General features: G+C 35.1%; 1 pseudogene; it reads left to right on the forward strand.

The window, feature by feature from the left end:
• Window positions 1–2,514: 2,514 nt before the first annotated feature.
• Window positions 2,515–25,359, forward strand: LOC118622421 (annotated as a pseudogene).
• Window positions 25,360–25,574: the final 215 nt, after the last annotated feature.

The following is a 25,574-nucleotide window of genomic DNA, read 5'->3' on the forward strand; positions in this document are numbered from 1 at the left end:
AGGAGTTTTGAGTTGCTTCTAGTTTGGGGCCACTGTAAATGAATTTTCTTAAACATGTCTTTTGTCACACACACATACACACACACACACACACACACACACATTTTGTATATAGCCATGAGTAGAATTGCTGGTTCAACAAGTAGGCAAATGTTGAATTTTATTATAAATAGCATAAAGATTTTCAACGTGGTTGTACCAATTTAAATATCCAGTAACAATATTCATTCATTCAGTTGTTCTACATTCTGGGTCTTCCTGATGACAGAGTATCATGCTCCTTTCATGAATATGTCACTTTAATATCATTTTTTATGGTGTTCTTATAAATATATTTTGTCTATTTTTATTTTGTAGCGTTTGTATGTTTATTGTTGATTTCATATGACCTTAATATTAGGTTGTTGAATTGCTTATCATGTTCAGAGCTTCTTAAACATGTGGTGTAATATCTTTCAAATATTTTGGAAAATTTCTAACCATTATCTCTCTCTCCTTTTTTTAAATTAATTTTTCTTCATTTATTTTAGAGAGAGATGAAGGGAGAGGGAGAGAGAGATAAAAACATCAATGAGAGAGAACATCAATTGGCCACCTGCTGCACGCCCCCTCTGGGGATCAGGCCCACAACCTGGGCATGTGCCCTGACTGGGAATTGAACTGGTGACCTCTTGGTGCATGGGCCAATGCTCAACCACTGAGCTACACTGGCCGCGCCTAACCATTATCTCTTTAAACATTACTTCTGCTCTATTTTTCTAATGTTCTTCTCCTAGTTTAAATACACATAAGTTAGATCTTTCACTGTGTTCCACAGGTTTCTTCCATATTTCTGTATTTTAATTTCTTAGTTCTTTCAGTCTCTTCAGTTTCTATTTACCTATCTTTCCATTACTTAATTTTCTTCATGCTGTTTCCAGTCTCCATTATTCAAAATTTCATATGCAGAGTTTCTATTGTTGCTTTGTTACAGATTTCACCTCTAGTAATATTCTCCCTCTCGTCATCTATCTTTTGGAATGTATTCGTCACTGTTATTTTAAATTTTGTATCTTAAAACTCCAATACGAAGGTCATTCATGATCGATTTCTCCCGTGGTCTTCTGTCTTGGGATGGCTGTCAAAATTTTTATTAGATGTCAGCTATTATATCTGAAAAAACAATGAAACTTATAGATACTACCCTTTGCCTTTCGGAAGAGTTTGCCTTATTCTCCAGCAGGAGCAAAATCAGGGTCAGTTTACCTGAATTCAATCAGGAACTTAATTGACTAGAGGGTGAATGTCAGTTTCCAACCATTTCTGAGAATGGGACTGCAGAAATTACATGTGAAGAACAGGTGTTAGCAAAGCCATCTCTATGGTGAAATTTTGAGGCCATCTTTTGTTTCTTAGGACTATGCAACTGCTGAATAAAAATGTTCACCTTTACAATCAGTTTTTGCTCAATTTTTGTCATCTTGGAATATGAAAGCTCTTTTAAAAAACTGCAGAGTTGTTATATCTCTGAAATTGCCTTTTATTCAGAATCTTAATCTCTGAAGTTGTGGTCATCCCAGAATTTCTTCAATACCCATAAGAAAAGGTGTTTATTATATTTTAAGCAAAGTTTCCACTTGTTCTTATCAGAATAGTTTATATTCCGTAAGCCACTATTATTTGGAGGAATAGTATTTGGAATAATGTTATATCTACTCATATTTTTGAATGTTGAAAACATTATACTAAAGATTAATGTTCAGTTCTTTGCAATTCTAAAAGTATTTTGATATCGCTAGTCAAAAGGAATTAGTATAAAAAAAAAGGAAAGGGTTGTTAATGGAAAATATTAATGAAATGTTTCTGTAATTGCAATTAAGTTGTTAAAGATGTTTAGGTACAATTACTTTGTTCTTAAGGTTTATTGAAGACTTGGCGTAAAATAGAAGGAATAACTGTCTCTGGATGAGATGAAATAACAGGAGCCAGCTTTATGCTTCTGCATCAAACAACTAAAAAAGTGATAAAAATACATGAGATAATGTTTTTCAAGAAAATAGAGACCATACCAAAAAGAAGAATAAATAAGAAATATGAAACACACGAGGTAAGCCCTATAATTTCCTCAATTTACTCTCTCAAAGGAGGTGCCGGCTGCAGAACAGGTCTTTCCACTGAGTATGAAATTCTGTATTACAAAGTCTTCTTTTTTGCTTTATTTCCAATGGAAAATCGGTTATATTTCAATTTGTTGCTCTGTAAAAACGTAATTTATCTTACTGGATTTTTTTATTCCTCTTTATCACTGATTTTGATCAATCTGAAGAGACCTGAGAAGACTTCCTTCAGAGAATCAATCACTCAAAACTCACCCAGAACTGGCACTGTGGTTAGACTTCATAGACAAGGACATAAAAAACAATGATAACTGAGATTGATACGCTGAGATTGATAGTGGGGAATCTGAGCATGTTAATTTGAGAAATGGAAAGTGTAAAAAAGATCCAAACTAAATGTACTGAGACAGAAACTACAATGTCGGTAATGAAATTTATACTTGATGTTTCAACAAAGAATGACATTGAAGAATACAAGTTTAGTAAACGTGAAGATGTAGATAGATATAAAAATGATCTGATATGAAACAGAAAGAAAGCAGCATTTTAAAATATTAGCCCATAATCAGTGAGCTATAGGACACTTTCAGTGGCCTAACAACGTATCTTGGAATCCCTATAGGATAGAAGCAAGTTGGAGTTGTAGGAGCAGAAATCATCATTTGAAAAATAAAGGCTAAAATATTTTTCAAGTTTATGATAACTAACACCCAAAACTTTAAGGAGTATAGCAACCATTCACTCTCAACCCACACATAAATAAACATTGCTAAAATTGTACCAAGACACATCATAAACAAATTAATCAAAATTAGTGATAAAGAGAAATTTTAAAAAATCCAGTAAGATAAATGATGTTTTTACAGAGTAACAAATTGAAATATAACCTATTTTCCATTGGAAATAAAGAAAACAAGAAGAATTTGTAATACAGCATTTCACACTCGGTGAAAAGTATTATTCAAAAACAAAGGTAAGACTAGGAAAATGGCAGCAGAGTGAATGGAGCTACAGAGACCATCTCTCAGGATCAGACTGGAATTATAACAAAAATAAAGACAAATCGTCAGGAAAAGGCAACCGAAAAGCAGCTTGGAGGACCACATAACCAGGGACACTGATTCAATCCTGGTAGGTTTGCGAAGACGTGAGAGGGGGCCAGGAGCCCACGGTCCGCAGCGGCCTGGGCTGGGTCCTGTGGTGGCCTCGACTGCAACCTGCACCCTCGGCTGGGACCTGCAGCCCCTGCTGGGACCTGCTGTTGCCTTGGCTGGGACCCGCGGCGGCCTTGGCTGGGACCTGTGGCCCCTGCTGGGACCTGCAGCCTCCATGGGACCTGCGGCCTAGGCTGGGACCTGCAGCATCCTTGGCTGGATCCTGTGGTTTCGGCTGAGTCCTGTGACCTTGGCTAGGACCTGCTGTTGCCTTGCCTGGGACCCACGGCGGCCTTGGCTGGGACCTGTGGCCCCTGCTGGGACCTGCGGCCTCGATGGGACCTGCGGCCTCGATGGGACCTGCGGCCTAGGCTGGGACCTGCAGCGTCCTTGGCTGGATCCTGTGGCCTCGGCTGAGTCCTGCGACCTTGGCTGGAAGCTGCAGCTTTGGCTGGGACCTGCGCCCTCAGCTAGGTGCTAGCACGCAGCTGGGAGCTGCCGCAGCCCTGGCCGGGAGCAACAGAGCTAAGGCCTTAGCTGGAAACAGCACACTTAGCTGGGAATGGCGCCCTTGGGTTAAAGTCCCAAGCGGCTCCACAAGGCAGAGCCGGGACAGAGGCTAAATTAGCAGCAACCACTCACCTTGGGCTCCGGCAGAGGGAGGGCAGACTGGACTGGAACTGTGTGGGGACACTTGGGATTTAGAGGGTGCTCAGAGCTTTTGCTGAGTTGCGGTCACACAGAACTGTGGTCACCTTACTCCTTCCCAGGGCCCTGGGGACAGGCTGCAGCCCCTCCCTCAGAGATTCAACCCCACCTGGTGGCCACTGAAATGCTAATTGAGGCCCATTAACAACCAGCATCTGCCCCACCCTCCGGAAATCCCATTATGCTGAACACATGTGGGAGTTATTCATTCAACTGAGAAACCAAGGCTCTTCAAATAACTGTTACTGATAGACTCCAGCAAAAAGGTGGAGGATAACTACCATTCCCTGGGCTAGCAACTCTAATCAGGAAAGTAAGACTTGACATGGGTCCTCCCTGCCTCATCCAAACCCAGGAGAGGGAGCCACAAACAGCAGAACAAAAACACCCACAGGGAAAATTTGGCAGGCTCCAAAGCCCACTATGATAGCCAAAATGGTGAAACACAGAAACAAAAGCCAAATGAAAGAAAAAGAGATCTCTACTGAAGATGAGATAAATGATGTGCAGTTAAGCAAGTTAACAGAACTAGAATTTAGAGCCATGATGTTGCGGAAGCTCAACAGCATGTGTAAGGACATGAGCACCATGAGTAAAGACATAGAAATGTTGAAAATCAAAGAGTTGAAAATTAAAAACCACCAAGAAAAAATGAAGAATGACATATCAGAAATAAAAAACACATTGCAAAGTCTAAATAGCAGAGTATAGGAATCTGAAGACCAGATAAATGAATTAGAAGATAGGGTAGAAAAAATCAACCAATCAGAAAACCAAAAGGAAAAAATAATTTAAAAACAGGAAAACAGCCTAAGAGAACTGTGGGACAACTGAAAATGTAGTAACATTCGCATCATAGCAGGGGACTTCAACACCCCGCGGGCATCACTGGATAGATCCTCTAGACGAAAAATTAGCAAGGAAACAGAGACTCTAAATGAAGCACTAGACCAAATGGATTTAATAGATATCTACAGAGAATTACACCCCAAAACTACAGAATTCACATTCTTCTCAAGTGCACATGGGACATTCTCAAAGATAGACCACATATCAGGACACAAACTAAGTCTCTACAAGTTCAAGAACACTGAAATCATATCAAGCATCTTCTCAGATCACAATGACATGAAACTAGAAATCAATTGCATCAAGAACATGCAAAGAAATTTGAACACATGGAAGCTAAATAGCAGGTTATTAAACAATGAATGGGTTACCGAGGAGATCAAGGAAGAAATTAAAAACTTCTTGGAAACCAATGAAAATGAAGACACAACCACACAAAATCTGTGTAATGCAGCGAAAGCAGTTCTGAGAGGGAAGTTCATAGCACTACAGGCCTACCTCAAAAAACAAGAAAAATCTCTAATAGATTATCTAACCTTATAACGTAAAGAACTAGAGAGCAAACAAAAAGAAAACCCCAGAGCAAGTAGAAGGAGGGAAATAGTAAAGATTAGAGCAGAAATAAATGACATAGAATCCAAAAAACAATTCAAAGGATCAATGAAACAAAGAGCTGGTTTTTCAAAAAGATAAAAAGATTGATAGACCCTTAGCTAGACTCACCAAGCAACAAAGAGAGAGAACCCAAATACACAACATCAGAAATGAAAGAGGAGAAGTAACAACTAACACCACAGAAAGAAAAATGTTCATTAACAACTACTATAAACAATCATATGGCAACAAATTCGACAATGTAAGCAAAATGGACAAATTTCTAGAAATACATAGTCTCCCCAAACTGGACCAGGAAGAGATAGAAAACATGAACAAACCAATAACAACAGAAAAAATTGAAGATGTACTCAGGGCTCTCCCAGCAAACAAAATCCCAGGCCCGGATGGCTTCACGGGGGAGTGTTACCAAACATTCAAAAAAGAACTAACACCCATTCTCCTCAAACTATTTCAAAAGAAGAAAAAATACTTCCAAACTCGTTTTATGAAGCCAGCATAATTCTAATTCCAAAACCAGAAAAAGACACTACAAAGAAAGAAAATTACAGGCCAATATCCCTGATGAACATAGATGCCAAAATCCTGAACAAAACACTAGCCAATCGGATCCAGCAATACATCAAAAAATTATTCATCATGATCATCTGGGATACATCCCAGGAATGCAAGGCTGGTACAATATTTGCAAATCAATAAACGTGATACACCACATAAATAAAATGAAGAATAAAAACCACATGATCATATCAATAGATGCCAAAAAAGCCTTTGACAAAATCCAGCATCAATTTCTGATAAAAACACTCAGCAATGTGGGAATAGAGGGATCACCCCTTGACATAATAAAGGCCATATATGAAAGACCTATAGCCAACATCATACTCAATGGGCAAAAACTAAAAACATTTCCCTTAAGAACAGGAACAAGGCAAGGATCCCACTTTCGCCACTCTTATTTAACATACTACTGGAAGACTTAGCCACAGCAATCAGAGAGGAAGGCAAAATAAAAGAAATCCGTATTGGAAAGGAGGAAGTGAAACTGTCATTATTCGCAGCTGACATGATACTATACAGAGAAAGCCCCAAAGACTCCATAAAAAATCTACTAGACTTAATAAATGAATTTGGCAAGGTAGCAGGATACAGAATTAACGTCAAGAAATCAATGGCATTCTTATACACCAATGATAAACTCACATTAAGAGAAACTAAGAAAACAATTCCATTTACCATTGTGGCAAAAAAATTAAGATACCTAGGAATAAACTTAACCAAAAAAATAAGGGACCTATTCACAGAAAACTACAGGTCATTGAAGAAAGAAATAGAGGAAGACATAAAAAAGTGGAAGCACATACCTTGTTCATGGATTGGAAGAATTAACATCATTAAAATGTTCATACTACCCAAAGCAATCTATCGATTCAATGCAATCCCCATCAAAATAGTTTACAGAATTAGAACAAATACTCCAAAAGTACATATGGAACCAAAAAAGGCCTCGAATAGCCACAGCAATCTTGAAAATGAAGAACAAAGTTGGAGGGATCACATTACCAGATTTCAGGTTATATTACAAAGCCACTGTAATCAAAACAGCCTAGTACTGGCACAAGAACTGGTATATAGACCAATGGGACAGAACAGAGAACCCAGAAATGGACCCAAGGCAATATGCTCAATTAATATTTGACAAAGGTGGCAAGAGCATTCAGTGGAGTAAAGACAGCCTCTTTAATAAATGGTGTTGGGAAAATTGGACAGCTACATGCAAAAAAATGAAACTAGACCATCAACTTACACCATAAACAAGAATAAACTCAAAATGGATAAAAGACTTAGATGTGACTCATGAATACATAAAAATTCTAGAAGAAACTGTAGGCAACAAAATTTCAGACATCATACCCAGCAGAATTTTCATTGATACATCACCTAAGGCAACAGAAACAAAGGAGAAAATGAACACATGGGACTACATCAAACTCAAAAGCTTCTGCACAGCGAAAGATACAATCATCAAAACGGAAGGCAACCCACTGTATGGGAGAGCCTAATTGCCAATGATATATCAGATAAGGGGTTAATTTCCAATATATATAGAGTGCTCACACAACTCAACAAAAGGAAGACAAAGAACCCAATTAAAAAATGGGCAGAAGAACTCAGCAGTTCAAATTTACCATTTCCTTTTTCCTTCCAATGACTGTCCCACCCAACCCTGTGTCTGGGGACTCAGAGCCCAGAGCATGTCTTAAGTTTTCTCAGAGAAGGGTTATATTTCATATATTTGAATTATAACTTCTATTACTATTTTAATTTTTATTTAGTTTTTGTTGTTTTTCCCTTTTATATTGAATTTATTGAGGTGAGATTAGTTACCATAATTATACAGATTTCAGGTACATAATTCTACAATACCTCATCTGTACATTGTATGTTCACCACCCCAAGTCAAGTCTCCATCCATATTATTTTCTTCATAACTTTAATTTGTTTTCTTTTTTTTTCTATAGTATCTATAGTTAATTTAATTTTGTGATGTTTCTGTTTTGTGTTTCAGTGGAGTTTTGATTTTTTTTTCATAAAAGTATATTACTTCTAATTTCAACAATAACATAAAATAAGGGTAGAGAACTGTGTATACTCAGTCTACCTAGCTCTTGTTCACACCATATTTTCAAGTGCACCTGTAAGAAAAAGGCCAGGTTTCCACAAACAAAATGTGTAGCAAAGCTTATGAACCCAGACACATACACAGTTCAAGAGGCAGAGAAGCACTGGCTTAAAACACACCATTCAAAACATTAAACTGGCATTTTTCAAGATTGGAATTATCTGATGAAATTATTAAATTATTATAGTGAATGTCTCTTGGATGGCATGTTGGTAACATTTAAACCTATAGGTCTAGCTCAGGAAATCAGGTAGAATATTAAATAATAATTGTATATTTAACCGCTCGATATATTAATTCAGACATATTTCATGGCATCCTAGTAACAAGCATGTGTAGTAAATATGTAAGCAATCATGCATATTCAAAAGTTAAAATATTAAAATTCTCAGACAAGCAAAGGAAAAGAGAAATTAACAACAGCAAAGTGGTTATAAGATTACCACATAAAATGCACTTGTCAAACTTATGAGCTTTATAATGTATATAATACTAAAAATGTCTTGGAAATCTTACTGTTACATTTCTTTAGCCTTATCTAGGGCCTTTTATTTTCTAAAGATGACTTGTCAAATGTTTAGAAAGGAAAACACAGACTTACATGGCTCACTTGTTTCTCTATAAAAATACAATTTAGATAACATAGAAACACTACTTTCTTGAAATAGACTTAAAAAACCTGAAAATTACATGTGATCAGATAGAAAATTATAATAATAAGCAGGAATATTTTTCTAACACCAACAGATACAAAATGCTACAGTTTAGGCAATTTAAGTATCAAAATACATACCTTTATTGTGCTTAAAAATTATATTACTTCTTCTGGCAGAACCCAACAGGAGGGGATTGGGAATGTCTCTTCTCACAAAATAATCAGTGTGCGTTTGATCATGCCTGGCCACACATGCATGATAGATTTAAAGTTATAGTTTCTCTAATTGCAAATCCAATTCCTGATTTATGTTGTTCTGAAATTTAGTGACCTTTTACAGCAGAAACATATTTCATATCAGTCCCTGTATTGTTACTCATCAGAATATCTATTTTCACTCATTTGTATATATGCTGCCATTGAGCAATGTGCTATTACTTTTTAACAATTGGAGCTTAAACTATTAATTTGCTTTTATATAGGCAAAAAGAAATGCAGGTGTAAGCCATGTAGACTCCTCTGATTTACAATATTCATTACAAGTAGGATGTTCTTTTGAAAAAGAGGAATCTGTAATAGGTTTTGTTCACAGCTACTAAATGTCTAAAAAATGTCTCTGGATAAAATAAATAAAACTTCACAGGTTAATTAGTGGCATGAATGTAATAGGGATTCATTAACAAACATGTATGAGCAACTATACTACTGACATTTTATACAACAATGCAAATTTATTCAGTAGTGTCTGAATAGCAGAGCTAAATTATACAGGTAGAGCACTTAACTAAAATGACTAATAAGCAGTTTCAAGTATTTAAGCTTGTTTTAAGTAAATGGTATGCAAATATGCTTGAATTAAGAATTAAAAGTTAAGCAAACATCCTAAACTTTCAAATAACTGCTAACATAATATGTTAATTTAATACAAATATGCTTTTGTTATTTATTTTACTCGGCAGATACTCTATGACCTATGTTAAGCAGAAATCATGAATGTGCCCACATATGAAAAATAGAATACATATGCATATTTTTAATTCTCATATTTTGGAATGAAGAAATGAAATATAACTAAATAATGCACATATTGACATAAATGTATTCAAAAATTTCATTTCTACAGCTCAATTGTTACAATTGGTATACACAAAATTAAATAAAGTTTATAATCTGGTATATTTTGACATCCATATACAATCATCACCAAAATGGTAAAGAATATATTTTTCACCCCTCAAAATTTTCTTATTTTCTTTTAATCCATCTTCTCTGCCCCTCCCACAGACTCTCCAATCCCTCAACTTCCACAGGTTATTTCTACTCTGCTTAATGTTGCTATAAATTAATTTATCTCACAAAAAGTTCAGATAAATGGAATTATATAGGATGTCCTTTTTAATTTCTTTCCTATTTCACATAATTGTTTCACTACATAAGCATGCTGTTGTATGAATTAATAATATATTCCTTTTTTTGCCAAATCATATTCCATTTTATGCATTTACTGCAATTTGTTTATTACTTAGTGCTGATTGATACTTGAACTATTTTCAATTTTAAAAACAGATGTACTATGAGTGTATATATACAAGTTACTATATGGCCATATATCTTTATTTGCCTCACGCAAATATCTAGGACTAAAGACGTATGCTATTTGATTTCAAATATTTAGAGATTATACGCAAATTTGTTTTTTGTTGCTTTCTAATGGAATTCCAGTGATCAAAAAACATACTTTAAATAACAAATAATTTTTACATTTATTAAGCTTTGTTTGATGGCCCATTCTGTGGTCTGTTTTGGGAAATGTTCCAGGTGCCCTTGCAAACAAGGTGTATTCTGCTGATACTGGATGGAGACTTCTATACATGTCAGTTAGATCAAGATGGGTAATAGGATTATTTAAGTGTTGTATGTCATTATAGATTTCCTGTTTATTTCTTTGATCTATTATTGAGAAAATTGCATTCAGATTGTCTCTATAATTGATAATGTGTTTACTTGTATTTTTAGTTCCATTAGTTTTTACTCTATGTATTTAAAAAAATTATCTTTATTGTTGAAAGTATTATACATGTCCCCTTTTTTATCCCAATGACCTCCTCCTGTGTGGTCCTGTCCCCCCAGGACTTCACCATAGTACTGTCTGTGTCCATGGATTATGCCTCTACAGATGAATACAAATTCTTTGGTTAATCTCTTCCCCCTGAGATTCATCATCTGTTCCATGCTTCCATGTCTCTGGATCTATTTTATTCATCAGCTTATTTTGTTCATTAGATTCCATATAAGTGAGATCATGTGATACTTATCTTTCTTTATGTATTTTTTAAGCTCTGTTAATAGATACATACCCATATAATAGTAGCATGGTCTACCGATTAATAGAAATATGTATCATTATGGAATGCCAGTGCTCATCCTCATCAATACTCTTTGCTCTAAAATTTATATTGCATTATAGAGTTCCTCCAACCTTTTAGTTTTTTTTTTCAATTACAGTTGACATTCAATATTATTTTATATTAGCTTCAAATATGTAGCATGGTGAGACATTTATATAATTTACAAAGTGATCCATACCTACCTGGCACCATACATAGTTATTACAATATTATTGACATTATTCTTCATGCTATACTTTATATTTCATGACTATGTTGTAACTTTTAATTTGTACTTCTTAATTTTTTATTATTTTTTTTTTTACTCAGCCTTACCTTTTCCTTAAAATTAATGTTGGCATGATATATCTTTTTTCATTCCATTACTGTTATTTAGTGTATATTTATACTTAATATCAATTTCTTGGTAGGCAGCATATAGTTGAATGTTGCTTTGTTTTTAATCCAATTTGACAATCTCTGTTTTACAAATGGGGTATTGGGACCATTTATATTTAGCATATGACTGACTTGAAATGTATCAACTTGCTCTTGCTATTTTTTCTCCCCTCATTTGTTCCTTGTTCCCCTTTCCCTACCTTCTGCCTTGTTTTGAATTAACTGATTAACTGAGTATGTTCAAGATTCTGATTATGTAATTAATTAGCTTATTATCTATTCCTATCGTATTTGTTTTTTAAGTGATTGCTAGGGTTTATAATACAAGTATATAACTTGTCACCATCTACTTTATAGCTATCTGAATTCTTCCATGTACAAAATTATTAGATTATTATATTTCTGCTTCTCCCCTCCTCAATTTTGTGCCATTGTAGTTATAATCTAAATTCTGCATATTTTATATCTTCTGTACAATATTACATTTATTTGGGGTTTAAAAATTTTACCTTTTTAAAAGATTTAATTACCTTTTAAAATCTTATGTACACATTTACTCTTCTTTGTGGTCTAATTCTTTTTTTTTTTTAATAATAATACTCACTAGCTCATCAGCAACATGTCTCCAGAAGAATGAAAGTAGGTTCCTTTAATTTGCATATTTATTACATTCAGGGTTCTTTCTAGCCTAATTTTCTGCTGACCTTTAAGGATGTCTTGTCTTTTTCAGTCCCCAACATTAACGGAAATAAACATTGCCACTAGAGGAAGCTGTGAGCCATCGGTGGTCAGATAGCTATCCTGGGGCTAGAGCTGGCTGAGGAGTTTAGATAAGACTTTCTAGACAATCAAAATGGAAAGGCAACCCACTGTATGGGAGAACATCATTGCCAATGATACATCAGATAAGGGGTTAATTTCCAAAATATATAGAGTACTCATACAACTCAACAAAGAGAAGAAAAAGAACCCAATTTAAAAATGGGCAGAGGAGCTGAATAGACACCTCTCCAAACAGGACATACAAATGGCCAAGAGACATATGAAGAAGTGCTCAACATCACTAATCCTCAAAGAGATGCAAATTAAAACAACAATGAGGTTATCACCTCAAACCTGTCAGAATGGCCGCCATCAACAAATCATCAAACAAGTGTTGGCGAGGATGTGGAGAAAAGGGGACACTAGTACACTGCTGATGGGAATGCATACTGGTGGAAAACAATGTGGAGTTACCTCAAAAAATTAAAAATTGAACTTCCATTTGACCCAGTGATCCCACTTCTAGGAATATACCCTAAGAAGCCTGAAACACCAATCAGAAAGAATATATGTACCCCCATGTTCATAGCAGCAATATTTACAATAGCTAAGATCTGAAAACAGCCCAAATATCTAACAGTAGATGAATGGATAAAAAAGCTGTGGTACATATACACAATGGAGTACTATGCAGCTGTAAGAAATAAATATCTCTTATACTTTGAGATGACAAGGAGAGACCTGGAGAGCATTATCTTAAACGAAACAAGCCAATCAGAGAAAGACAAATACCACATGATCTCACTTATTTGTAAAATACAATGAACATAGTCTGAGGAATAGGGTAGACCCAGAAACATGGAACTAGGGTACAGACTGACAACCCTAAGGGGAGGGGGTGGTGGAGGAGGGGAGGAGATAAACTACAGAATTTATATGCACGTATGCATAACCAATGGATATGGACAACAAATCTGGGGATGGGGCGGTGGGGATGGGGAGAAAGGTGTCAATGAGGTAAAAAAGGAGAAACATCTGTAACAAAAATAAAATTAAAATGAAAGGAAGGAAGGAAGGAAGGAAGGAAGGAAGGAAGGAAGGAAGGAAGGAAGGGAGGGAGGGAGGGAGGGAGGGAGGGAGGGAGGGAGGGAGGGAGGGAGGGAGAGGAGGAGAGAGAAGAGGGAAAGAAAGAAAGAAAGAAAAGAAAGAAAGAAAGAAAGAAAGAAAGAAAGAAAGAAAGAAAGAAAGAAAGAAAGAAAGAAAGAAAGAAAGAAAGAAAGAAAGAAAGAAAGAAAGAGACTTTCTAGAGATCTTAGACATTGTGGTCAGCCACAAGAGGTTCCTGGTCATACTGGTAACAGTTACCATTTACCTTGGATGCCTGTCCATTTTTATCAATGTCAATGGCTTGGGCTTCTCGTTCCTTTTGCAGTCTATTATGGTTCAGAATGGGTAGCAGGGAGCTCTACATTGGAGTTATTCTTTACAAAACACTTAATCTTTTTTGTTTTTACGTATTCCAATTTTTTACAAAACTTTAAAAAATATGGCTTAGAATGCACAAAAGAACAAATGTAAAATCAAAATTAGATACTAGCTTACAGTCTTCTGAAAGATTAAAGATAAAAGGTGGTCAGGCTACATGCAATTATGGAAGACATCTAAATGAGACCTACTCTTTGGAGTACATTCTCACAATATATGTCAAAATTATTTGAGCTATGAGCTCCAAATGTTAATATTATCCCAACAAGATATGAGTTAAATATGCTAAGATATGTTAGAAAGATATTTAATATAGGGTTTCTCTTGTTGGAAATTCTAGGGTCAACAATTTTGAATTGATTAAATAAATAAGGAGGGTCTATAAAAGTGAGTTTTATGAAGCTATTAAAGAAGGTCCATTATTTCTACATGCAAAGTTGGTTTAAAAATATTTAATAGCTAGTAAAGCATGTGAGCCAATCATAATAACATTTTAAATAAATGTCTGTCTGATACTTTCTGGGTAACTTAACCATGGTCTTTAACCTATAACATAAAAGTATATCTGAGAAAGATATGTTGTTAAAGGAGAAGAGGTGTCAATGTCAATATAATTATATCTATGTGTGTAAACACAGATGTATACTTGCAACTATTTATACAGACATGGAAAGAAATAAATGAGAGAAAAAAAGAGGGGGGAGGGAGGAAAGTATTTAACTAACATGATTCTTAAAGTATATGAAACTCTCCATCATTGCTTGAATTATTAAATAAAATTTTATTGTCATAAAGACCAGAAGAAAAATTCTTATTTTGAGAATTTATTTTTTAAATACTCGTTTTTAAAAAGTTAAAAATTTTTTAGTATTAATGTCTACTCTTCAATATGAAACTATATTGTATGCCTCATGGAAAATGAGTATCTTAGCTTCTCTCTCTCTCTCTCTCTTTCTCCCCTCCCTAATTCCCTCCCTTACTTTTTCCCCTACATAAACACACACATATATATACTTACACACAAAAGTTGTATAATGATTCCATAATTTGCAAAAAATAAAAGTACTTACTCATTTAGTTTTAATCAAGTTTCTTCCTAATTTAATTTTATCTAGAACAAACCTTAATACACACTCAGTTGATGAGTAATTTTAGGTTTAGATAAATAAGAATCTATAAAATTACTCATCTATTTTCTGTAAAATTTCTGCAGTAATTTACAATCTAATTATAAAAATGGGTCCTATATAAGACATATACAACTAGCAAGCTATTTGAAGAGTAAAATCTAATGTATGTTAGATAAACTGTTAAGGAACAATGTTAAGAACTGATTTGAACTGTGAAAGAAATATAAATTTTAAGTAAAAGAGAAAGAGGAATCATACAAACCAATGGGCCAGTGTAAGCTAAAGAATTAGAATGCAAGATTTATGGGATCTTTAGACAGCATTGTATTTATCTGAATAAATATATTTTATGACAACAGTTTTTTAGAATGGCAATGTCAAAAATAAACTTTAATCAAAAAGTAATGGTCAACATATGAAAGTCCCTTTAACTATTTCAAAATCATTCTGTGCTACCTATTTATAATCTGAAAATTCTTACTGTATGATACTTAATAGTTAAAACTATTTTGGGTTTGTGAGATATGTTCAGTGCACCTGGTACTTATTGTTGTCTTATAAAATGAATTCTTAATAAAATCAAATTGAGTTCTCATTCAAAGAAGTTTTATCTTTCAAAAAAAAGTTGGAAGAAGACAAAATAATCATAGTTTGCATTACTTCTGGTTTGGTTTTAGAACAAATTAGTCTGATGTCTTGGTCATTTTGAAGCTTTAACATATTTTTTTTTTATCTGTGATGCTAATTTTTTAGAATATGATACTACTTAAAATTTAAGTTAGCCCTAGTCAAAACAGCGTAGACAGTAAATTTATCTTTCCATTTCTCAATACCCATTACCATGCTCAGCCTCTCTATTCTGCATTCCATTTCCTCATTGATGTAGCACAGAGTATCCCCTGTTCCCTTACAGTAAGAGTTTGAGTACATTTTAATTTGTTGGATGCCCAGAACCTTTGCCTTTTAAAAGAAATGAAAACCTGAAGCTAAAAGAAATGAAGACTTCACTTTGAAAGCCAAGTGTGCAGAGGGCTTTACATAGAGTTATCAGGGCTTTGTTGGCTCTTAAACATTATTAAATTGAACAAAAAATTATAGGATAGTAGGTCAGATAGGATACATGGATAGGAAGTAATCACATAGATATTGTCAGTGATAATGCACAACCAATTTTATTAGTTTGTTTCAGAAAAATATATACATGTGTGAAATATATAACAATGATTATTTTTACATAAGTCAAGTAGATACATAATAAAACATTTAAATGAAAAATGTGTTCTTTGTTTCATTCAATTACTTTTCTTTGATGACAGATTAATTTCATTTTACTAACTAAAATAGAAATTAGTTGCAGACATCAAGCTGTTCTTTCCTATGAAAATAGGAACGTGAGAAACACATTAGTAATAAACATGTTTCTTCCCCTGTTTAGCTCAGGGACTATCATCACAGTCAAGCTAGATCCTGCCTGCTATTTGAATCATCTCAATGTGTCTTTGAGGTATAATCTTTTAGGGTCCCTATCAAAAATACTAACATGTGACTTCAACAATCACCAGGTCAAAAGACACAAACTACAGTGGTTTTCATGGTATTCTTCTGAAATGAGGAAATCTGCTACATAATTTTCCCTAAAGGATCGAGATTAATCTGCGCATCTGTAGAACCCAGGAGGCCTGTGGAGATTCAGTGAAATAACAGATTTGGTGGCTATATATCACTGAATTGAGAGTCTCCTAATTAAATCTCCCATAAAAGAACAACTATTAGCTTTTTGTAGAGTGCTATCATTTACAGAATGCTACCATTTGGGTGCAATAAAAAGTACATCAATAATTTATTATCTATAAAATTTAGACACATATTTTGAATTAAATGTCTCACAATTTCCAAACACAAAAGTAAATTTAACTTAATTTAAAATGTTTTTTTGTTATCTCCCAGATATTTTATATAAAAAGAATATTTAAACATCACACCCCAAAACTGATCTACTCACTAAAGTTTTACAATTGTATGTATCAAAGAAAAATATGTAAAATAGTTGAAATAATTTACCTGAAAAGTGAAAGCGTGAGCGCTTTCAATCTTTGCTCTATGAAAATATTGGAGCATGTATATTCATCTAAATTGATTTATGTTAATTAGCCATAGAATAGGGATAATATATGTACAAGAGAAGAGACTCCTTCCTTTGCCTATGTCTTAGTTGTTTTCAATGTGATGTCACATACAAATATTGATCATGGAGAACAGCTTAGGGACAAAATTATATATCTCCTCACTTAAGATCTACTCTAGTTTTCTTGTGACCTCTGTTTAGCCTATATAAAAATATACAGAACATTTAACTACCTAAAATCAGATATAGCTAATTTCAATTTTTTTTTTAACTTTAATGTAAATTGAAAGACTGCTAGGAGCTCTCTGTTTCCCTTAGCTGCAGAAGCTGATGACTTTAAGGAAAAGGATCGATTTAAAATATTTGAAAGAAATCTATTTCCTTACTTTACATCTGTGGCAGATTGGCTGCATCCGAAAACAAAATGCTGTCTTTGTGCATAGCTCATGGACAAGAGCGCGGCACAGCAGTGCTTTTTCTAACTTTGATAACATTCTGCATCCTATGTAGAAAGTTTTGATTTTCTGAATATCATTCAGAATATGTTACAGTCTCTCTGCATATTGAGTGTGTATGAGATAATACTATCTTTTACTGAGAAAGAAAGCAAATAGAAAATCCTAAATGGATTGCATTATACAATAGTCTATTTTAAATTGGAACATTATCTTTCCTATCAAGTGCTGTGTACAAAGTATCCACATCATAGGACGTTTTGTCAGTACCAGACCAAAAGAACTGAACAGAAATTCTACTTACTCTGTTAGTTGATAATGTAAAGTAAATAACAGGGATATTAAAAGGTATATAAGGCTATACATTCAGAGAAAATTACAAAAAATCTAAGAGATAACTGACTTCATAGTTTGATAGTTTATATCCAATATACAAAATAAACAACAAAATAAAGAACCACGCAGTTTGATTGGTACTTTTTCTGGGGTGTGTGTGTGTGTAAAGTGTAAATTATCTCAATAGGCATGATGTTTATGCTGCTTTAATATTTTAAGCTTCCTTTTCTTTCACACACACAAAATACAATCATTCTCTATTACTTTGTCCTACACATTTTAAAGTCTATATTTTACAAGGATTGAATTGTGTGATATCAGATATGAAAAATCACTCCTTTTTGTCGGCATATTAAAATGATCTTATACTATACTATATGTAATTTGTCAAAAATTTTAATTACTTTGGAGAACAAAGATGTCATTATGATTGCAACAAGTTGTATATGTTTTTCAAAAATATCAGAAATAAGATATCTTTTTTCTTTTCTCTTATTTCCTATGTTTTTATACACTGCCTATTAGTTCTTAAATTTAATTTGTAAACTCCTAAAGCTGAAATAAAGAAGCATCTCAGTGATACAGAATTTTGAACTTATTTCTGGGCAGGAAAAGGGTTCTTCTTATGTGAATTAAAATGCTTCTGTGGCCCGGCTGGTGTGGCTCAGTGTATTGAGCATCTTCCCATGGACTGAGAAGTCCCAGTTCGATTACTGGCCATGGCATATGCTGGGGTTGTGGGCTCAATCCCCAGTAGGGGAAATGCAGGAGGCAGCCAATCCATGTTTCTCTGTCACATCTATGTTTCTATCTCTCTCTCCCTTCCTCTCTCTCTAAAAAGTCAATACAAAACTTATTTAAAAAATTAAATGCTTCCATCTTCATCTTATTCAAAAGTAAATATTTTATAGTTTTGGAATAGAGTCATCAAATTAACGTTATCTATAAAATTATTTAAAATATTTTGACAATATTATAAACTTAAAATTTTAAATATTATAACTAATATCATTATTCCTTAATTCACATGACTTTATTTAGTAATATCAAGCCTCTGGCTTTTATATTTGAATTTGATGGATATAAAACTGTTTCCCTCTGTAGCTAGCTTATTCATATTAATAATAGGATGAAAGCAAAGGGAAGGCCAGATATTATAAACATTGCTGTCTGGGTAGCTTCACTAGAAAGCTGAAACTTTACACTCTCCAGGGAACCACTAGCTTGTTCCAGAATACAGAATAAACAGAAAAGCCAGGAGAAATACAAAATATGATAATAAGGTAATTGAGTTGTTATATTCATTGGAGCAGGTAGCCCGCCTGCTCTGAATAATAGTTATCGATCACCAAGTCAATCAATTCTTGCTTCCTCTCAATGTTTATTGCCCTACAGGGAATTCCTAAAAAGAGAAAAAAACTCAGAAATGAATTCAGAGCCCTCACAACTTTTACCATTATGACTATCATTTGTCAGTTATATTGAAAATTAATTTGTTTCTTCTATCTCTGGAATAAAAATACATATGACACACGGTTCCATATTTTAAAATCTACAGTAGGCATTTTCAGAGGTAACATAGTTTCTACTTCTTTGGAGAAACTACCTGTTACGTGATGGTTTCCGCTGCCCCAATACCAAGTGGATTTTATTTATGTTTTTGGATTTAGACTTTAAATCAAACCATCTAAATCACATTCTGAATATGAAGAACATCTTCCCAGGTATTTACATAAGATGTGGCAACAAGAACAAAACTAATTTTCTGCCCAACAGAGTGGTTCAGGGGTTGAGCATTGATCCATACACCAAGAGGTCGCTGGTTCAATTCCTGGTCAGGGCACATGCCCAGGTTGTGGGGCTGATCCCCAGGGCGGGATATGCAGGAGGCACTCAATTGATGTTCTTTCTCATCGATGTTTCTATCTCTCTCTCTCCCTTTGTCTCTCTCTCTCAAATCAATACAGAAAAAAAAAAAAAATTAAATACTTTAAAAAAAGAAACACATTTTCTTTATGTAGAAAAAGGGGGAAAATAAAGGCAAAGAAATAGCAGAAGAAACAGCTTTGCATGGCTCCTGTGCCACTGGTAAAATAGTTGTTGATCATGAATATTGTAAGTCATATCATTGACCCTTTTTATCTCTACACTTCGGGCAGTAAATTGTGACTCAATTATTGTGAAGTTTTGCTGTGGTCATTGTATTTCTTTTTTTTTTTTTTTTTTTTTCATCCCTGGTTATTGTTCAGGGGCTAAAATAAATTGCAAATACAAAACAAAACAAAACAAAAACAATATACAATTATAAATTGATTTTTGTTTTAACTCAAATTTTCTATGAAAAGGATAGGCGTAAGCAATATTTTCACAAATAAATAAATAATGCCTTGTATTAAATTATATGTGTGTGTGTATGAAATACTTATATATTTTTTAGGTAAGTTATACTTTTTGTCCTCTAAGAAGTCATTCCTACATTTATTTTTTTGTTTTAATAAATCTAGGTTCATTACCTAACATTTTTCAGTTTAATCTAAATATAGAATTACAACACAATGAATAATTCATTCCTCCCTACCCCTCTACCACTCACATACAGCTAAATGTAATCGAAGAGCCAAGAGATAGCTTTAGGAGGAGCTGATATTTGAAAATGGAACAGGAAATACAGTAGGGAACACTTAAATTTATGAATCATGAGGGTTGTGATAAAAATCCTTTGCTGTATTTTGTGAGATCTATTTTTCGAGAAACTCTTCCAAGGCTTTTACCTTCAAAAGTAATGGTTTTTGAAAGAAAAAAAAAGTCATATGCATAAAAAAATTTACATTACACATACATATAATAATATAGGTAAAAAAGCTGAGCCAAATATTTTAAAATGTTGATTCTTAATACATGCCTCGTGCTGTATCAGACACTGCATTTATTTGTATGTTCATCATTTTATTACCAACTTTAAATTTGTATTGGTATAACTCTTCACTGGAAAGAAATTCAACTCTTATCTTTCTAATAAGTCTATAATTCTCTCTTAGAGCATAACCACAATGGAATAATATTTATTCTGATGGCTAACTTTGCGTGTCAACTTGACTGACCCATGAGATGACTAGATAATAGGTCAACATTATTTTGGTTGTTTCTGTGAGATGATACAAACCACCACCAACTTGCCTGGTTCTCAGGAGAGCTACACAATTGAACAGAGATTGTAGAGCTTGGGACTTATTAGCCTCTCTAATCACATAAGCCAATTCCATAGATAGATGAGAGACAGATAGATACTACTCTTTATGTTTCTCTGGAGAAGCCTGACTAATACATTTTTAAGCTAGAAACTTAGAAAATACAATTATATGAAACTATTTTTTATAGTGAAAAATGAAGCTTGAAAGTAATGTTACAAAAGCATACATATGGAAGGGGGGGCAGGAAGAGACTAACTAAAGTACATATATGCATATATGCATAACACATGGATACAGACAATAGTGCGGTGAAGGCCTGGGTGGTGGTGGGAGAGGAATGGAGGGGGTCAATGGGGTAAAAGGGGGGACATCTGTAATACTTTCAACAATAAAGATACATTTTAGAAAAAATTCTCACCACAAAAAAAATGTTTTTTGAGACTAAGTATGTTGATGGACATTACTAGATTTATTGTGATAATCATTTGCAATATATATACAAATATCTAATCAGTATGTTGAACTGCTGAAACTAATATAATGTTATAAGTCAGTTATATCTCATAAAAAATAATAAGAAAAAGTAAACTAAATTTTTTTTAAAGAAATTTTTAAAAAGCACATTAGATGATAGTACCAAATCAGTCCTCTCTATTTCAAAGCAGACTCATCAGAATTACTATTTTTTTGTCTTAAATCGTGTGAAAAATCTATTTACCTATGTAAGAAGAATGTGTTTACATTATTATTATTATTATTATTATTATTCTCTTTATTGATGTATGAGAGTGAGGAAGGGAGAGAGAGAGATAGAAACATCAATGAGAGAGAACATTGATTGGCCGCCTCCTGCATGCCCCCCACTGGGGATTTGGCCCACAACCTGGGCATGTGCCCTGACTGGGGATCCAACTGGTGACCTCTCAGTGCATGGGTCAACACTCAACCATGGAACCACACTGGCTAGGTTACATTATTATATTATTATTATTATTATTAGCTACAAATCTAGTTCAGAGTCCTTTGTTGTGGAATTGTAAAATTTTGACCATGAAAAATTAGGTTCATATTTTATTTTTGTGTGTGTGTGTTTCATCAACTAGTTTTGAATTTAGTTTAATATGGACTCTCAAACCTCAGTAGTTTCATTTGAAAATGAACACACACACACACACACACACACACACTCTCAATCATACACATACAATTTAATATAAGTAGGAAAAAACAAGCAAGCAAAAAACCTGTCTGGTGTGTTGAAAATCAAGGGTGTTGACTTGTTCACAAAAAAACTATTTTCCTTTTTATCCTGGGAATAAAGCTATACTAAATTTATATCCTTGCTTATAGTTAGACTTGTGAGTTCTAAAGAATCAAGTATGAGTAGGATCAATATATTACATTTTCAGGGCAAACACACACCTATCATGGATGCTCTTCTATTTTATTTTACTCTTCCAGCCACATGGAAGACACTGAAGAGATCATGTGCTGAGCCTTGCAGAGCCAGACAACTGAAGGAGCCTGATTCCCGAAGTCACATCAGAAATAAAAGCCACATGCAAAACAAGAATGTTCACACTGTAGTATTATATGACACTTCATACACTTTATTTTGCAATGTTCACTTTCACTAATACAGAAATTTGTACAAGTATTTATATACAATCAAAAAAACCCTGTACTATATGATTTTAGTACAGTGTTTAGTTGAGTGTTTGTGGAGTGGGAAGCATGGAAACTGGTACAGATGGAAGACATAAAACCCCTGATACACCATGGACACACAGTGGTAGACTTTTCAGACCAAGATGGGGACTGAATTTACTTCCTCAATGCAACAAGGGAATAAAATGAACAAAACATGTAAATCCGTAGTTTTAGGTATTGGATATTAAGCATCACAGTAGTGTTATTTCTGAGAAGTGGAAACAGATGAGATAAAGTGTATGATTTTTTCAGCTGTTTAGAGCTGCATTTTAAGCTTCTGCGCTGGGAGTAGGAACCCTGGTGGAGCCCAAAGTTGAAGAGATAAGGCTGGTAGATTGAAAAGTTCAAGAGTTTACAAAGTTGAGAACTGGATTGATAGGAGCTGCTGAAGGGAGGGAGGGAAAGAGAGAGAGAGAGAGGGAGAGGGAGAGAGAGAGAGAGAGAGAGAGAGAGAGAGAGAGAGAGAGAGAGAGAGAAAGAGACAGAAAAGATATATAAAATGCCCCACTTGAGTCTGAGTCTTCAGCTGAGGCCTGATCAGTTCATAAATGTGAGGATGCTAACTAAGGCTCTGGAAGGAAGCATCTTAAAAGTTTAATGGGAACAATCACTGTGACTCAAAGAATTCCAGGGTCAATTAACTATTCCTTTCAGCCAGAATAGAAAATATTATAATTCACAGTATCCAGGTAGAATACCCAGGTATTCAGTGCTCACGTAGAATTTTGCACCAAAATTCTAAGTCAAAGTTTGCCTTCAAGTGAAGTCTTCTCTGTCCTAAAATAATAAAGCTTAAAGACAAATCTCAACAGTATCAAGTAATTTCCATATAAAAGAACAATATCCAAAACAAAAATAATTTGTTGATGAACCCCAAAGAGATTATTTTTTCTCTTCTTTTTAATCCTCACAGAAGGATACCTTTACATTTTATCTTCAGAGAGAAATTGAAAATAATTCAAGAACTAATAATGTACAAAAACACAATGTCTGTTATCTAATCAAATATAACAAAATTTTCAAACAAGTAAGAAAATATGGCTTTTAATATTGAGAAAAATCAATCAATAGAAACAGAAGTGACACAAATGATAGAATTAGTAGAAAATAATCTTTAATCAGCATAATTACACTACAAATGTTCAACTCATAGAAGAAAAGACATAATGGACTCTTTGTTTTCTTAGGTGAGCCAAAGTATTCTTAGATGTGACATGAAAAAAAGTATGCTCTATAAAGAAAAATGAGATACATCGAACTGTTTCAAAATGAAAAATTTCTATACATCAGGGGATACTACTAAGGAAATTTTATTTGAAAAAGTAAAAAAAAAAAGAGAAAAAAATGGGAGAAAATATTTGAAATACAGATATTACATAAAAGCCTCTGGGAGAAGCCTACGTCAAACCCCTGCGGCGGCCAGCGCCCACTGGCAGGCCTGCCCTGCCACCGGAGCCAGGAGGGGCTGGCCTGCTACCCCACCTGGCCAGCGGATGGTGGCGCACTGAGCGCCCGCAGGACTGGCTACTGCCGCTGGGACCTGCTGCTACCCCACTGGACAGCCGGCCTGGCGAAGAACATGGGCCTTCACTACAGGAAACGACAGATGGAGGAGGGGCAGATCTTGATGAGCAGGACTTGCATCTATAGGATCAGACTGTTATTCACAGAGGTCCCATTTCTCAGGGACCAAGAACCCCTGAGTCTCCTTTGTGAGGAGGAGCTGATGGGGGCTGTGATGAACCCCAGTGAGATATTTTTTTTCTCTCGTTTTTTAATCCTCAAGGGAGGATACCTTTACATTTTATCTTCAGAGAGAGTGGGAGGGAGGGGGGAGAGAGAGAGAGACATTGGTGTGAGAGAGACACATCCATTGATTGCCACCAGCTCGACCCCATCTGGGGCGGGGATGAACCACAACCGAGGTTGGTACCCTTGACCAGAATCAAACCTGGGACTCCTTGGTCGGCAGGCCGAGGCTCTAACCCAGTGAGATCTTTTTGCTGCGCCTCTGGAAGATTGCCCCTCCCAAGATCACATCTAAATACAAAGTGACAAGTGCTGAATCCAGAGGCCATTGTCCTCTCCTGAGTGCTTAAACCCCTCAATACTGAGAGGTGTTCTCAGAAGAGCCATCTGTAGAAACAGAGGCTGGACCTTGCTGACGAAGTTGGACAAGATTGGGCCGAATCTTCCAGTCGGAGGCGGGGCTGCACTGGTGAACCTCCTGGAGTCCTCAGAAGAAGGGGTGGCCGATCAATTGGCTCGGGACCTTGCATGTATCTGTGAAGCAATTTCCTAGTAAACTGTGGCTGAGTACTCAGCCAGACCCAGTCTTGGAGGACGGAATGAGATGACAATGGGGAAGAACATCCAGCTGGTGGCACAGCAAGTGCGTCAAGAATTCATGGACCTTCTCAACCAAGAGGTAACACCAGACAGAACGACCAGCCTGCCCGGGTTTGCAGCCAGGCTACCTGTGCCGCTGTGTCTGCTGTGCAGAACCAGCTACATGCAAGAAGCTGGGTCGTCAGAGACAAAGCCTACTTGAGTCCTGCAGACCAGAGTCCAGCCCGTTCCATCAAGACCCTGGAGAAAGTGGAGAAGAGCTGGAAATAGAATGGGCGGGAACAAAGGGCCAAGGGTCTAGAAGGAAAGACACTTCCAAAGCCACTCTCCACTCACACGGATTTGGGAACTCCTTTTGCCTGGGGGACCAGTGGAGCTTGTTACCTGTGTTCCCATTTAAAAAAAGCCTCTGTTGGTTTCTGGATCTTGACCTGCCCTCTTGGAGTCCTTAGTATTTCTCTGGCACCGCAGTGTCTCCTTAACTC

Source organism: Molossus molossus, unplaced genomic scaffold (genome assembly GCF_014108415.1).
Source record: "Molossus molossus isolate mMolMol1 unplaced genomic scaffold, mMolMol1.p scaffold_m16_p_9, whole genome shotgun sequence".
Taxonomy (NCBI): domain Eukaryota; kingdom Metazoa; phylum Chordata; class Mammalia; order Chiroptera; family Molossidae; genus Molossus; species Molossus molossus.